We start from the raw sequence: 17,223 nt of genomic DNA, 5'->3' as shown, positions 1-17,223 counted from the left end.
CCCATAACTCTCCCAGGCTCCAGTCCCCTGTGGTCAGCCAGGATGACCTCATGGCCCTGACTCATCTGCAGTTCTTCTGCCTCCAGCAGCAGTGTTGTCCATTACCAAGCAGTCTTGCTAAAGCAGAGCCTGATCTACTAAAAACAAAGGCAAGGCAGAGAAAATGGACTCACAATAGAAGAGCTATCTCTTTAAGTCTGTTTGTGCCTCCCACTAAGGCTGAGTGTGAAGGCTGCTTCTCTGGACTGCAGAGTCCCTCCCTGCATTATCCTGTGCCCAGTGGTAGCTCCCGAAAGCTGACTGTTCCCACTCAGGAACAACTTCTTAACTATTTGCTGATATCTGGATTTTCAAGCATCTAGACCAGCAAAGTAGAGCTTTAAGTTTTTCATTGAACAGCGTACAGGATGTTCAAAAGGATCAGTTTTTCAGTGCCTGTTGGGATGTTGTCATCTGGAAAGTCACTGTGCAGACCACCATGTTTTGTTCTTCTCCCAGTCCCACATAACTGGAGGAATGCTGGCTAGCCAGGAAGCATTCTCCTACCTTTCCAGAAGTCAAACAGATTAGCTTAATTTCCAAGGTTACATTTAGATTGCAGAGAACAAGATGCAGAACTCCCCATGGTAGCACTGAGCTGATTTGGCAAGGCCATCCAGCACAGCAAAGTACCATGCAGATATGCCAAGTGGGACTGAGAGGCAGAATAATCATGTTCATCTGGCACAGCACTCAGCACTGTATTGCATCTAGTTCTGTGCTGGCTTGTATGGAGCCTCTGCACTGTGTTTCCCAGCTCTTCAAACTATGGGAGTAAATTGTACCACACCAGCCTAGGTGTCTTTGTGCACACCCTAAGCTGATGAGCAGAATCTTAGATTACTTACTACCTGACAACTCCACTCCATCACAACCTCTGTCTTCTATTATCTTCTCTTACTCTATATTACTATTAGTGAGAAAAGCCCTTTAGTATTATCTATCTTGCCTTCATTTTGTTATAGTTCTCCTGTGAGACACTTACAATTATTTAACCTCTATATTCATGCATTGCTTTTCTTCAAGCCTATCCTTGAGAAAGTCATAGAACACAGGCCCTGTGAGAGAAAATTATGATCTGGTAGTAGATATGATACAGTTTTGGCATAAACCTATATTAGATCCCCTAAATTCAAAAAGTCTTTCCTTCTAGCAGGTCCTAGCAGAGCAAAGAACAGGCAGCATGAGAAAATTTGCCATCTTGCAAAGTTTTTGTAGCACTGACTCTGTGTTCTTGAAAAGCAGCCAGCACTCCATCCCATCCACTTGTAAATGTTCTGCAGTTATTCTCTTAATAACTCAAGGTTGATGGATGAGGGTAAGGTTGGGCAGCTTTGTTTGATAGCCTAGGGGAGAGAGAGAGGGAGGGAAAGAAACAAGTATCAGCAAATAGATTGTGCAACATAAAAATAAAAAGAATTACACAATACTCTCTATATTTTAAATAAGCCTTCTGGAATGTTCTCATTGCCACCAATTGATGTTGCTTAGAAGAATTCACCACTAATGCTGGCACAGTCCTACCAATAATTTAATTTTAAGAGACAAATGGGTCCAAATCATTGCCCCCTACTAGTGCTTTCAAAAGTGTCAACTATGCAGTATTTTCAACCAGTTACATTTTCCAGAGAAAGATATTCACTTCATTTCATTCGCCTTTTCAATCTGAGCTAGAGCAGCAACTCAGGACAATGGCCTCAAACATGAGGTAGAAGAGAGATGTAGGATTTTTCCATGGTTCATAATCACTTTACTAATCACTTTTGCTAATTTTTTAATTCAGTGATTTTTCAAACCTCTAGGAGACACAGAGCAAAAAGTTTTAGGATAAATTTTCACAAAAGGTAAGTAAGAAATGCAGTCACTAAGTCTGTAGACTTAAACTTGGTAGAATGGAGACTGCCTCTCCACTTGGTAAACTTGGCTATTGTCAAGATTGTGAAAGGTCATTTATTATCTGTTATGAATTCTTCTAGTAAATATCAATTAATTACCTTCTGCTTGAAGACAAAGCCATAAAAGTGCTTTCTTTTCCTCCACCTCTTGTGACATCTAACCCATTCTTCTGTCTGTTCCCTCTCCCTGAAGTCTAAACATCTTCCTCATTCCATGATCACCAGAGCAAAACATAGAAATAAGGAAAACATCTCTAGTATGAATTGAGGATTTTTAACTGAAGCAGAAATTTTACAGTTAGGAATCTGTGGAAGAATTATGGAAATCCTAATGATTTCAGATCTATTACACATATGCAAACCAGCAGTTTAGGACAAAGAATATGGTCATGCATAGTATAGCACAGATCACTGGATTCATCAAGCAAACCTCCAGTGGGAAGGTGAGCACCTACAAGTCCTTTTGATGTTTGGGCTGGGCTCAGTGTTTCACATAATTAATACAGTTTTTTCAAAACCAGTAAGCATTATATTCATGCTTTCATGAAGAAAAAGCACAATGGCATTTGCAAAGTGTACTCAAACATGCACTTACTAAAATCAACATCAAAAAGGCCTATTGACCTTAGATGTGACTAAGCTGTGTATATGACAACAGATGTCTGAAGTTGGCTAGCAGTAAAAGAAAAGTTTCTGATAAATGGTGGGATACAAATTTTTGATAGTTTCTAACTGTATGATCCCACTCTTGGCTAAGTCAGTCAGTAACATGGAAATCATTCTGAGCTGCTGACTGACTGTAATCACACAGAACAGCTCCTGCAGGGAGCATTTGCCAGGCTGCCTCCCTGTTGAGAGAGCCCCACCTGCACCCTCCATGATGGGGGTGTAGGGAGGTGATCTTCACCCTGCACACTGTGAAACCAAACTCCAGTTACTGCAGAAGACTACAGCACAACACAGGTTGCAATGAATTAATCTGACTTTTTCTCTACTCTCTGCCCTGGACATCCATGGCATTCCAAGCATAGCTGAGGCTCTTTATCTTTGAGGTCCTTCATGGCCACTAAAAAAGGCCACAAAGAGTTGCAAAAGGAAGACTGTGATCAGCCTCAGTGCTATCAGCTCCAATCCTCTGAGGTACAGAAATCACTAAAGAAAAACTCTTTGACACGGAAGATAAATTTTTTTTAGAGCTCTGAATATGCAGAATGAACTTCGCAAGGAGCTGAAGACCACCACAAAGCACAGAACTTTCTGCTCCAGCTGTAACTGACCTTGTCTTTCTAACAATAATAAAAAGAAACATGCCAGCTGGTATCCCACCAAAAGAAACTGCTGCAGGAAGCCCTGAGCAGTGGCTGGCAGGACACACCACAGTGTGCATCTTCTCTGAGGGAGGACTGAAAAAGTTATCTGCACATTTGTCCTGCTTGAAGCACAGCTTCTATAACACTGACAGATCAAAACAATTTATATTACAATGCATCAGTCACACAATAATGACAACTGATTTTGCTCTTATTCTTCCCATCTATGCAGTTTGGGAGTAGAGGGCTTCTCTACTTTTAGGGATGTAGAAGCAGAGAGGATTAGGAAAAAAGAGAGTACTTACATAAATGTCCTAATATGTATCCAACCACCTTCTGCTAAATACTCAATTACAGATTCTGTGAAGCTGAGTCTAGAAGGCAGAGGTTCCTCAAACCAACAGGATGTTTAATTGATCCCTCATTACCGTAACATTGAATATTATAGCACCAAGTAATCTGGTAATTAGAGTTTTCCTTTTCAAATCTACTGCAGTTGATTGACATAATCATAATTAAAACAATCCCGGGACTTCTCAAAAGCAAACCAACTTGCCTTTGGGTCTTCATTTGCATATAAGCAAGTTAAAGCTAATTTCTAAAAAACATCATGTGGATTGCATTTTGTAAGATCCTAAAAGACCTTTGACCACTTCAGCATTAAACACACAGAATCCTACTAGGGCAATAATAATACCTTCTCTTTCTTTCTAAGGAAGCCTGTTTGACTTGACAAAACATGTATTGTCAAGTACATGACAGGCACAGATTATTCAGGAGATAGCACAGCACAGTCATAAGGTCTGAAACTCAGGTAACTGCCAGATATTCCCATACAGCTTCTATTTTTTATGCTTTATTTCTTATGAATTTGTTCTTTCAATATATGCATAGTTATAGAAGTAGCTTAACAGCAAAATCATGAAGTAACTTGACACTTGTAAACTTTCACTATTTTTATGCTTGCACATCATATCCCTCCAGTTTTCTTTGACAACTGTAGCTAGTCTGGGACACACATGGTTGTATGGTTATGAGCACACAGTGACTGCTGTTGCTCTTGTTGGACACTTTCAAAGTTACCAAAATACGAGTAACAATAATTGTATCTACTGGTCAGATATGGCCTCCTCACTGAAGAAGTAAAATAAAAAATATAACTCTTATGGGAGTTTGCCAAAACTGAATGAAAAATACACTATTCTGTAATCAGGTCAACTTAACCTCGTAACACTTGTAAAATCAGGATTGATATTAGGTTGCCCTGGTATTTCTGTGGTTGCCAACATTTTATATGCAACTATAAGAAGCCTTGCAAACAATTAGGATGAATTCATAGCTCCTGGTAAGACTGGCCATGGCCCACAGGGAAAATCTGTGCCATGGCAAACCCCTCCATGTTGGAACTTCAGGGGCAACACCTGGCTGTGTCCTGACAGTCCTGATGGGGTCACCATCTCCTTCAGTGCCTTGTTTACTGGTGGAAACCCACAAAACAGAAAGGGAGATGGAGCAGGTCACTGCCAGTCTATGGTGAAATCCACGTGGCAGCTACACAGCATCTAATCCCACAGGAACAGGGTGAAACAAATCAGCAGTTCTCAGGACAATGCTATGATTTGGTTTTTGCAATGCAAGTGCTGATGACAGAGATATAATGGAGGCATCCATCATAGTCCAAATAAAGGAGAGAGAGCAACATGATTTTTTTTTGCTTTTTTTTTTTTTTGCTTTTTTTTTTTTTTTTAATACATCAGTATGTAAATGGAGAGGCTGAATTGCTTGGCAATACTCACATTTCTCTAAAGGAATGGAGACCCTGAAGTATTTATTCCTTCAGCTGATGCTGACACAGAACCTTGGATGCTCAGTGCCTTTGAAAATCTGGTCACACAGGTTAGGGCCTAATTTACAGTTACCTTCTTTTAAAAAAAATCTACAGTTTCGAGAAGTAGAATAATTGTAAGAAGCTTGTATTGTCTTTCCACTCTGTCTAGAAGAATGGCACGTGGCATTTTCTGTAAGTGCACATACTCACTTTGCAGCCAATATGAAAGCAATGCGTTCAGATCAGACAATACTCCAGGATGCTGCTGCCCTCTTTGAATGGATTAGACAGTTATGCGTACACCCCTGGGTGTATTTAAGTGCCTGATGACCAATGCAATCAATAGGAGCTTCCCAGAACCTGCACCCATCCCTGGGCAGAGTAGTGGAAAAGAACCCATTCAGCCTTCTGCATCTATCAAGGGCAAAGCCAAAAACCGTGAACATCAAGGCTCGGACCCCACTGAGCACTGCTGTGATGCGTGGGGTGGATACAGGTGGGACCAAAGGGCACCCAACATCAGCTGGGATTCCTTCCTACAAGCCAGCACAGCCACAGCTCTCAGCCTCCACAGGACGAATACAAAAGAAAACCCACACCCAGATGTGCCCAGAGGAGCCCTAAGGCACACAGACACATAGGAGTGGCTGCACGCCCCACTGAGTTGCAGCACAGATCCTGTCCTTCTCCATCACCACGTGGTACCAGGCCCTGCTTCTGCTTGAAGCTGCCCACGTGTCTGTATGGACCTGTACTTCACCAATGCTCAGAGGCAAACATGCATGAATTATTCACAGATGTCTGTAAAATTAGTTATGAAAACTGTAAAATAATGATCCGATGACAGGCAGTCATATCTCCCATGGTTCCATTACTGCAAAGGAAGCAGAAGAATTGGCAAATCTTTTGGTTTAGTTTCTCATAGAACCACAGAAGAAGAAATCTCTTGTCTTCCAGATATTTCACCTGTGAGCAATCAGCAACTCTGCCACCTTCCTAGGCTATAGGGGGGCAGACACCAGAGAAGAGAGGAAACACTTGGGTATTGCCCCTGATACTGTCATTACACCCCTTTGGCCACAGGCATCTGCATCAGCCTGGCTGCATTTCTCATTTGGGCCCCAGATCTGCCACTGCTGAGCTAACAAGAGTTTGTGATGGGGCATGTTCAGGCCTCCAATGCATTAATAAGATATATGTTTTGCCTGCATTACAGTCTTGTGCTCAGAAAATCAGGATCTTGGCTTTGTCTCAGTGTTTATTTTCAATAAATACCTCAGCTTTACCTCAACAATTACATTTACACAGCAGACCATTATCGAGCAGCAACATATAATTCCATTAGCAGTACCATTTAAAACACATCCTCTTTGTCCTCCAGAGAAAGGAGTTGTGCAAGGGAAATGTCAGGGGCCCTGTGTATTTTTGGAATTAAAACAGAAGTTTAATCATTCGGGCCATTTTTTATCCTCTCGGGTTTTGTTTTTCTATTTCTTGTTTTGCACAATACAAACTCTCTGGCTCATAAAGAGATTGCAATTGGAAAATTCTGTAAGGTGCCCAGGTAAAGCATATTTTAGGGCAATCCTGTGCCAGGGGCTACTGCAGGTGGTGATAAAGATCCAACGTATCACCTGAATCTGCTTCAGACTGATGATAGGGCTTCAGGAACAGGTATGTGTTGGGTTTCTTTGTATCTTCTAAGGAAGAGGTGTGAGAAGATCCTGGTGATAATTGTTAAATACTAACATCAGTTGATATTTAAATCTGATTGCATGCAAGTTGGCAAGACACCTAGAGGTTAGCAGGCTGTTTAAAGAAAAAATCTCAGTAATTTCAGAGCTGGTATAGGAGCACTGTTGGAGGAGCCACTGCTGTGACTACAGTGCTCTGCACAAACACCCTGGGCAGCAGCATCTGGGAGGTAACTGCTCTATTATGCATCATTCTTTTTGTTCTCTGCATTTTGCACTGAGCCAACTCTGCAGTTAGCACTTGGCAAATACACAGTAGGGCAAATTAAATGGGAGAGGATCTGTTCTCATGTGCATCAGTACAAGTCCAGAGGAACTCTATTAAAGTCACAGAAGTAAATGAGATCAGAACCTGGCTCACTGTGACCAGTTAAATTTTGGCAGAGTTCTCAAATAGTAGGACCTCTCTGAGAGAAAAGGTTGCAGTGATGGAAAGTGTCTGAAGAAGAATGAACGATGGCAGAAAAAAAACAACTAAAGTCACAGGGTGGATAGAAACAGTACATGGGGTCTGTTGTAAAAATCACCATGGCTAGATCTGGTGAAACAGGTGTCTAGGGGGATAGGAGAGAGAAGGAGGGGTGCTGGAGCTGCTTAAGACACTTGCAACCAAGCCTGACATTTCCCAAACTCAAGCATTATCTCACTCTTTGACCTCAGCATTCCTGAGCTTCAGTGCAGCCCAGACTCACCACCATCTCACACATGCTGAGCTCTCAGTACCTACTTCAAGCCCACAGCTGTTGTGGCATCCTGGACTATGCATCCCAGGAACCAAGGCCTCCTGAAGACCTCAGGCTAGTGGGTGCACTCTGAATATATCTTGACATTGAGTTTTATTTAACACACCACAGACAGGGTCCTGTGTCTTGTGGGAGAGCCCAACTATTTTCTAAAATAAACCAGCAGTTTACTTTTATCAGCTTTGAGACCTAATGCTGGTGGCACAACCCACAGGAGCAGGCAGCATCTGAAGCAAACAGCTGTCTTTACCCTCATCCATCAGCAGCCACCAAACAAGGTGTCTGCACTGTTGTGGTGAGGGGATGGTGAGATGGAGGTGGAGGTTGCTCTGTAGTTGTGGTTACAGCAGGATGAGGAGATTTCCTGTGGTAATTCAGAAAGGCTGCCTGCAGGAATAGCTCTAGTGATTCTCCCCATCTCCAGTCAAAACAAGACAGATATTTGGGCTGGTACTCACCTACAGGCCATGGGTATGGCTGAGCAGGCCTGGCAAATTTGGCACTTGCTCATTAACTGCGAGATAAGCTCCTCCTGTGTAGCTCTTTTGTCTCTACTGGGCAGGTAAAATTAAAGTAAGTCTATGAAATGTTATTCAACCTTGTGGGTCAGGAGTGTAGATGGGACAGGAGGGTCTTTGTTCCTATTCTTCTTATATATTCTACCTGGTGTGAAATGCGTGAGTAGCACTGTGAGCAGGGACAGACTCAAAAGTCACATGAAGGGATGGAGTGATCGAGAATGAAGAAATCAGGTCCTTGAGATGGAGCAATGTGACATGCTTGGCAAGATGCACACAAGCAAACAATTTTTTTATATGAACTTCACCACAGACAAAAGTGAAGGACAAGTCTTGCAGGGTACCCCCACAACTTAATGGAACCCTTAAAAGTAGCAAGTCTGCAGGGAAGGTGAGGCAGGTAACCCAACAGAAGGAAATGTTTGCATCAATCAAAAAGGCTAGAGGAATCCTTGTGTGTAGGAACCTGGGAATTCTGGATGCTATGGACCAATTCTGCAACTGGTTTTGGTTTAAAGGTGCTCAGCCTCCTGTACTTTGAGAAGAATCTTAACAGATTAAGAGGTTTCAGAAAGGCATTCACTGAATGACTGAGAGCTGTGAAGTGCCATACAGCAGCTGTTTCCAAAAGCTGATGCTCTTCACTAAAGCAAAGGGAAGAACTCATAGAGGTGTAATTTAGGAGTATATGGAGCAAAACTTTGGAAGAGAAATACAGCATGTGGTTTCAGCAGAGAGGAAAAATTAACTGCTGGAAAAGAGGGTAGATTCTTCATCACTGGGTACAGTTTAATTAAACTTGGCTGGTTTACTTAAAGCAATAGTTCAAGCAGGAATGAATGCAGGGAAGCCCTTTTAATTCATGTTATATGGAAGGCCATGTGAGATGATTTGTTCGGGGTATCAGTCAATGAAAAGTGGGCCATCCTGCACTCGTGTTCTCCACCCTCCATCTCAACCCTAGCTCTGTGAGCAGTGGCAGCAGTGAAGCATCTCCAGCACTGCCTTCCTCCACCCTGGGATGGAGAACGCAGGAACAGCAGGAGGGGGAGAGAGATGGGCATGAAGTTTTAAGTGCAAGAACTGGGCTTGGAAATTCAGGAATAAATAGCCTTTTTTCCTCTGTTTGTGTAACTAATTGTTGAGCAAGAGAAGAGAAAAGATGTGGGCTGGTAGGATCTAGAATTCATTAGAAATTAAGAGTCTGATGGCCAGCTAGAAACTTCCTACTTTACCTCCTGAGAGGCAAAAGAGAGCTCTTACAGAAGAGGGTATCCCTCTTTGTTCATCTGCAAGAACTGGCAACACTCACTCTGACTTCTAATAAACACACAAGAAAAAAAATTAAAAATCAAACAACAAAACATAGCCTTTTTTGACATACCTCTTGATAATAAGGTCACTCCTATGATGAGGAGAATCTTCTGGTGTTTGGAGTCCTCTGTGAGATTCAAACACTACTAGGCAGGCAGTGGCCCCCTTGGACTGCACTTCTGAGTGGGCTGTCTCATGCCTTTGTGAATTCCTCCTGTGAGGATGCTGCAGTGACCTCTCTTGGCAAGGTGCAAGTGTCAAATTGCAGGCATGTGTTTCTTAAGATATTCTTTGCATTATGTCTGCCAGGAGATGCAAAATCTAAATCAGCTCAAAAGCAGTGCTAATTGCCTGGAAGTTAATCAGAGCTTTACCTATTCCCTACAAATTAAAAACAAAAACCAAAACCAACAACAAACAAACAAACAAAAAAACCCAAACAAAAAAACTCAACCCTCTGACCATTTTATAGTTTTAACACAGACTAGCATAACAGTTCAGCCAACAAAATTTGTCAAAGAGCCAGCCCAAATTAAGCATAAAATATTTTAAGCACTCAAATCTCCTGTTCTTTTAAAGAATAGGACTTCATTAGAGTCATCTTGGATGCATTAGCCTCTCTTGACAACACTCTTACAAATTCCAGCACAAAATTAAGATACAATTCTACACAAGCTTACACAAGCTGTGAAAGCTCATGCCTGCATTTGCTTACTTCTCTGACCTCTCTGTTGTTCATGCTGGGCAGAAGATGTATTTCATCCTTCTGAATTTGCACTCCAGGCAAAGTATTCCTCCCACCATCCCCACCCTGACCTGAAGACAGTACTTACTATCTTCAGGACACTTTGCAAGTCACCAGTGTTGTTGCAACATGTTGCTCCACCCTTGCATGGCTGGACAGGTAGATAAAGAAGTTAGCCCATGCTCCCACCTGGATAAGGAGAAGCTTTCCAATGGGAAGGATATGGAAGAACCTGAACAGGTTGCCTGGGGCACTGGTGGAGTCTCCATTGAGTCTTTAAGAAGGGGTTAGATAAACATCTGTCGGGAGCAATATAGACACAGTTCATTCTGCCTTCCAACCATATCTTTCTGGATCTAGGGTAAAATTCTGCTTCTGCTAAACTGTCATGAATATTTATTTGCCTGTTCCCTGCATCCTGTGATACTGAGGAGACACAGTCTGGCAGCTGGCATTGAGGTAAGTGAATTGCAAGTTGTATTAATCAAGTTAGAAGACATTTGGCCCTTATCTACTATTGTCCAGCTACCAGAGTCATGGGTATTGACTGGTATTTGAGTCTTCATATCCCCAAATGAGCAACAGCTTCCAGACTTTTATAACTTGCATTATTTTTAGCCTGTTACACAGCCCTTATGAGTGATCTGCCTGGAGTGGGTTTGCTGTCAGCCCAAAGGGAGGGGAGAGGAAGGGTTCCTGGAGACATGGAGGCATTTCCATGGGTGGTCAGAACCCCATCTGCTCCCAACTGCAGCTCCTTCTTGAAACCCTCTCGGAGCATACTTTTTAAATGCCAAACAAGCAGAGCACCAACAGCACATAAAGAAATAATTGAGAGGCTCAGGAAGGAAGCCAAGAGGACGTGGCTAATGTTTCACCCAACCTCACCCCCTGGCTCCATCTCCCCCCCTCACCCCCCCCCCGCCCTGCAGCCCTTCCCCGGGTGCTGTGAACCCCAGGGCTGCCTCCAGCAGGCAGCTGCTCCCTGACTGCCTGCACTGTCTGCCCCGCTGGCACCGGCACAAGGAAAACAAAGCAGCTAAAAACATAAAGCGCTGCGAGATGAGGAGCGGCCTGGCCGGGAGGGCACCGTCCTCTCCCTTCGCGGGGTTTCAGGCCCCTCCCGAGGCCCAGCCCGGCCCTGTCCGGCCCGGCACCCACCCGCAGAGCCGCAGCTGCCCTTGGGAGAAGCCCGGCCCTGAGAAGAGCTGAAATGGTGGTTTTGTCACATCGGGATGGTGTTAGTGTGGGGAGCGGGGTGGGAAAGATTTGTCAGGCTGTGCCTTTCCTTTGGATAAACCTGCTTTGACTCCCTAACCTCCAGCCACTTGTTCTTTACACACACTGACTCATTTAACTCATCCTTCATGCTACTCAATCCCTCTCCTTCGGCACAGAACGGCTTCTTCTTCAATAATCTGGATTACAAGTAACTATCCAGAGGCCCTTCCCAGCAGTCCTGCTCCAAAACTCCTGCTCTTTTCAAGTTACTTCCCATCCTGTTCTTACTTCATGAAATCAGTGCCGTAAGCAAACAGTACCCAGAACACAGAGAGAAAAAAAACCACCAATGTATGCTGTAACTTTGTTGCTAGCTGCCTGTTGCTGGCAGGTCAAACTGAAAATGAAGCTGGCAGGCATGACATGCCCAGAGAAGCATTCTGTCTGCAGGAATTTGGACTTATTGGAGGTGAACAGTGTTAATTATTGATTGATAGTATCCACCTTACATCTAGCGAAGTTTTTAGGACTGACCTTTTACCTGACTTAAACTATAAACTGTGGTAAGTGGGGCTGTAGAACCACAAAACTTTTCAGTGATTGAGAAAAAAATCCACTTTGAGCAAGCATCAACCTCAGTGGCAAAAGTATTCCAGATCCCAAATGAAAAGAAACACATTGGTGCTGACCAGAAACTTGGAGCTGAAGTCACAAATCACCAGCAATACAGTCTCATGACATAAGCAGTAGCATAGCAGCAAAGCTGCTGCCAAACAGCAGTGAAACAGAAATACAGATCAGATTGGTAGGAGACTAAAAGCAAATGTGATTCTGCTTGCAAAGAATGTATGAACTGACAGGCAAAAAAAGAACTAAAAATGAGAAGAAAAGAACTAAAAATGACTGTATGGTTTGGCCAAAACCAGATACAGAATTAAAATCAACTGAGTTTCTGAAGGTTTGGCTTTGTTTGTTTATTTGTCTACTAGATTCATTTTTGATCCAGCTGTTTTTCATTTTGATTAGTTGTGTTTAGAGTCCAAAGTGATGAAACAGTACAAGAAAGGAAGTTCTTGTGGGTTTTTGGGATCATCCAGAAGCAGAGTAATGGAAAATCTACAATAGGCAGGAAGGACTGGAAAGCGTGTGAGAGTTTTCCTACCTAAACTCTGCTGAGTTCTGCAGACTGATGATATCTCATGATATGGATACTCTCTCTTGGGGTTATGCAGCTGAGTACAGACTCAGTGTAGGTACAGGGAGATGTTGTGGTAAACTCTAAGAGTGCAACTGCCTTGGAGGTACAGTGATCCAAACACCCCTTTTGCACTTCTGAGTTCTCTAGTTTTTTGTGCTCCATCAGCCATACGACTTTTCCTGTGTTCAGCCAGCAAGGGCTGGACACATATTTCTGTGCTCTCTTCCCTGCTTGAGGACTGATATCATGCCAGGAACTTCCTGGCCTTATCATAGGGCAGAGATTGCATTAGCATTGTGCAAACTTGACCAATATCCCAAGCACTGTAGAATTACCATTTTTTTTAAATTCCTCTTCTCAATCAAAATTTGTGAGTGCCAGAGAAAATACATGATATTACTCTAGATGGTGTAATACTTAAGATGTTTCTCTTTGCAATCACAGGCACTTCCTATAGCATGTGAGTCTGTCTATTGATCTGCCTAAGGATGATAAGTTGTTTGTTTTACAGTTTTACAGTCAACACAGACATTTGAGCACAGCCAAAATTGTTCTCATCCAACCACTCTGCACAAGCAAAAAGAAAATGAATGAGCTCTGAGCACTGGCCATGCCCAGTGATGTCCACTCCATACACTGGTCATTAGCTTCAGAAAAGGTGAAAAATGTTGAGGAACACATACCTGTCTCATCTGCAGACAGGTACAGAATAGGCAGGACATCAGGAAAAGGCGATGCAAGAGACCAGCTGACACCCTAAGAAGAAAGTTTTATATTTTTTCCCATGTAATTTTTTTTTAAGTGGTGTGAGTAAAGAATGAAAATTACTCCCCTCCTCCAGCAAGTGCAGCTGAGCCCTGTTTCACTGAGCATGCATATTCCTTCTGCTGGTCGTGCACACACAGCTGCCACTGCTTAGGTATGTCAGTGCTTTCTGATCCATAACACATGCCTCTTCCCCACCTCCTGTGAGTGGAGAGGACACAGGAAAAGCTCCTGCCTCCAGTTCATAGAAGGAGGATTGATTTGCCTGAGGTCCTAAATCTTAGGTAGAGCTCAACCTGTAAAGCAATGGCTAAAAGTTGAACCATCTTTTTTTTTTCTTCCCTATTGCATGATATTAATTAACCAACTACTGACCAGATCTTCAGCTGTCTGAAGGCACTTTACTTTCAGCTCTTTGAGGGGATGTTAGCCATTTTGCCCTATCTCAAGCTCAGATCCTATAAATGTCAAAAGGATTAGCTTTTGGAGTTAAGAGTTAATAGAAATATTAAATATATATTATTTTATGTTATGTAATAGATTACATGCTATTTATATATTATATTTAATATAATGCATATTAAATATAATAATATTTAAAATAAAACTTTAATAAAACTGAACAGGAGGAATGGGGGCTGGAACTCAATCATCTTTAAGGTCCTTTCCAATGCAAACTATTCTGTGGAGCTTTTGGAGCCCACGGGTTGCATATAGATTATTTTTAAGGGCCCTTCCAATCCAAATTATTTTATGGTTTTCTGATTCATGCCACTGAGCAGTTTGCATGTAGAAGTAGTAGGTATTGAGAATGAAACTTGAGCCCAGGAAAGTGTGGTTATTATATGCATACATCAATAAGATTATTTGAAAATGTTTTAGAAAATCTTGTATGCCAGATTCTGCTTTCTCCCAGTCCCCTCACACTAGTACATCAGGAAAGTAGACACTGAGAATGAAGAAAACTTACTTAAATCAGTGACCAGTGGTATGTATGGTGCTCACAGATCTGACCTGGGTACAAGTGTGCATGGGTCAGGATGCCATTTGGTAGGAATCAAGGAGGAAAAACTGTGCAAACTTTACAGCACACAATAATGGTATAATGCCTCTAGAACGTGTCAGAGCTGCTGCTTGTGATATTTTCACAAACGTGCCTTACTGCTTTTCACAGAAACACAGAATTATCATGGTTGGAAAAGACCGCTAAGATTACCATGTCCAACTGTCCTTGCTGGTTTTTGTCCTGGTTGTTTTTTGTCCCTGTCGTTGCTTACATGAAGCTATATGGAGGCTGGATAATAATAGCATGTCTTCAAATTTCATACTAGAGGTGCATTATTTATTCCTCATTTTTCACTGTTCCAGTTTTGAGCTTGGAGGCTTTTTGTGAATGTGATTCTCATCTAAAAAATTTATTCTCAGCAGAAAGCACAGCATCTTACTGAGGATCAAGCATATTAGCCCTTAGATAAACAATACATCCTTCTGATAAACAAGCAGCATGACTGACCCTGTGGTGGACATCCCCTACTGTGAAGCCTGTTCTTACTTCTCTCTCTCTGCTCACATCATGAATAACAAATGGGAGGATTAGGTCAGAAAAGAAGTTTGACACAAAAATCCAAGTTTCCCAGAGGTAGTGCCTCAACAAGCTCTGCCCATGACAACACAGATATGGGGAAAGGGAAAGGTAAGGGTTTCCTCAAACACTGCTTGGCTCTTAGGAGGGTGGAAATGCAGATGAAACACATCTTGCCAGCAGCAAGGCAGGAGAGACACTAAACAGCCAATTCCTGGTATCCAGTGTTCACAGGTAGGAATAGAAGTGAACCTCTTCCTTCTGGCCTGGGAAGGGGGAGGAATGCTCTGCTGTTTTATCTAAAAAGAGAGGATATGCTTGGCATTAAATTTTGGCAGGTGGAGCTGGGCTGGTTTAGCCAGACTCTGAAGCAACAATCACAGGATGAATAAAAATAGAATGACTGGAAGTAAACCAATGCCTGTAATGCAGAGTGGTCATAAGGGAAGAACCAGATTACTGGGAGGTGGGAGTGTGTAAACAAAGGAAATCAGGGAGGTAGTGGACATGGTGAGGAAGAAGACCTGGCATGGGAAATATATCTTGGAAGCTGGATGTCGATGAGGCACTTCAGGACATGCTCTAGAGGCCATGGTGATATAGATGTTTTGTTTTGTTTTCTCTTATTTTATTTTTATTTATTTTATTTTACTGAGGTGGAATGGTGTTGACAGTTGGACACAGTGATCTTAAAGGTCTTTCCCAGCCATGACAATTCTGTGATTCTGTGATAGTAAGGCTTTTAGAAAAACAGGGTAAATAGGTGAAATAATGGAAATGGGGATATGGAACCATAGAAGCATAATATCATCTTAAATATCATCTACTTCCAACCATCCTGCATGGGCAGGGACACCTTCAACTAGACCAGGCTGCTCAAAGTCCTATGCAGCCTGGCCTCAAACAGTTCCAGTGAGGGGACAAAAAAAAAAAAGAGAAATGTTACTCTCTCAATCATATTCCATTTTAAAGCCTGGCTAAATAGGCATTTAGTTACACCAAACAGCAGTAGATGGCTGCAGCAGGAATTCCAATAACCACCAAAGCATTTTCTATCTATAGAAATGCACAATGAAGTCTATGGCCTTCATTTCAAATTGAGCAGATGAATTTAATAGACTGCAGGTTTTTGTCTGAGGACAAAGGCAGGGAACTGTGTAAAGCTGAATAACATGAAATACTCAGGAGTCTGCTTCTGGTTGGTACTTAAGGCTTTGGTTTACAGTCATGGAGTTGGGGGGAAATGCTGCACATAAAAAATAAAGAGCAGGAGGTACTTTTCCCATATAGTCTACTAATTTCTGCAATTCATGAGAAGTCCTTCCTTGAGCACAAAGGTGACCTTTCATTTATGTACCATATCTATTTGGTTTGCTGAAAAAGAGTGTCCTTAAAATATTAAAGGAAATGTAAAAAGTAGGGGTAAAAGAGTGTGTCTCATGGCAGGACTTCTATAAATAATGACTATTAAAGGGAATTGGCATTGAAATTGCTCTATACAGGAATATCCTTATGGTACTACAGACCACTAACTGAAAAAAATTACATTTATTAACTATTGATACCACACAGAGACCTTAAAACTGAAGGCAAAGACAGCTCACTGCTCTTATGAAAGGCTAAAAAAAAACAAGTGAGGATCTGAAGAGAGATGTGAATTTTTGCAGAGTAATGCTCTAACAGAGAGAGAACCAAAAGGAAAACTGGCAACCTAGAAAACAGAGGAGCAAAGACACTTATTAAAATGACTGGAGACCTTCAGGAGCAAGTGTTACAGAATGTCTGCCCATGTTCCCATCACTGCTTTGTGATCCCAAATGCCCCAGCAATCCCAGCAGATGGCTGGATGGGATGATGGTGGTGTCACTGTAACCCAAATGTATGGGACACAAGCAAACAGGGGGAGCAGGCACCACATGGGATCAAAAAATGCTCTGCACAAGGAGTTCAGTCTGTCTGCCTGGACACCAGCAGGAAGCCTGCACTGGCCTGCAGTGGGATTCCCACCTCAAGCAGCAGCAGCTGGCAGCAGAACCACAGCCCGGCTGGCAGGGGCCATGGGCAGCAGTGGTTTTCTTGTGACTGGAAATGAATGACAGTGATCTTAGCTTGATGGGGCCTCTTTAGCAAACCCCACACACACCCTTGCTCAGCAAGGTAAAAACAGTGCTAAATGCAAGTCACAAGCTCTTCCACAGCCAAGAGGAAAGAATTATATTTGCAACCACTCCTTAGAAACCCTAAACAAACTCAAAACTAAACCTACATCAGCTCATTTCCATCAGTGTTGCTCCCATGACTTGTGTACAAA

General features: G+C 42.5%; 1 protein-coding gene and 1 long non-coding RNA gene across 2 annotated transcripts in view; one reads left to right on the top strand and one right to left on the bottom strand.

Moving 5' to 3' along the window:
* Window positions 1-17,223, bottom strand: part of RPL9 (ribosomal protein L9) — a 388,416-nt gene that overhangs the window by 41,288 nt on the left and 329,905 nt on the right. The window lies entirely within an intron of this gene.
* LOC139796097 (uncharacterized) overlaps window positions 1-17,223 on the top strand; it is a 63,725-nt gene that overhangs the window by 42,722 nt on the left and 3,780 nt on the right. The gene's annotated exons all lie outside the window — the stretch shown is intronic.

This window comes from Heliangelus exortis, chromosome 4 (genome assembly GCF_036169615.1).
Source record: "Heliangelus exortis chromosome 4, bHelExo1.hap1, whole genome shotgun sequence".
NCBI classification, from domain to species: Eukaryota; Metazoa; Chordata; class Aves; order Apodiformes; family Trochilidae; genus Heliangelus; species Heliangelus exortis.
The sequence above is the reverse complement of the archived record's forward strand: the minus strand, read 5'-3'. Positions and strand labels throughout refer to the sequence as shown.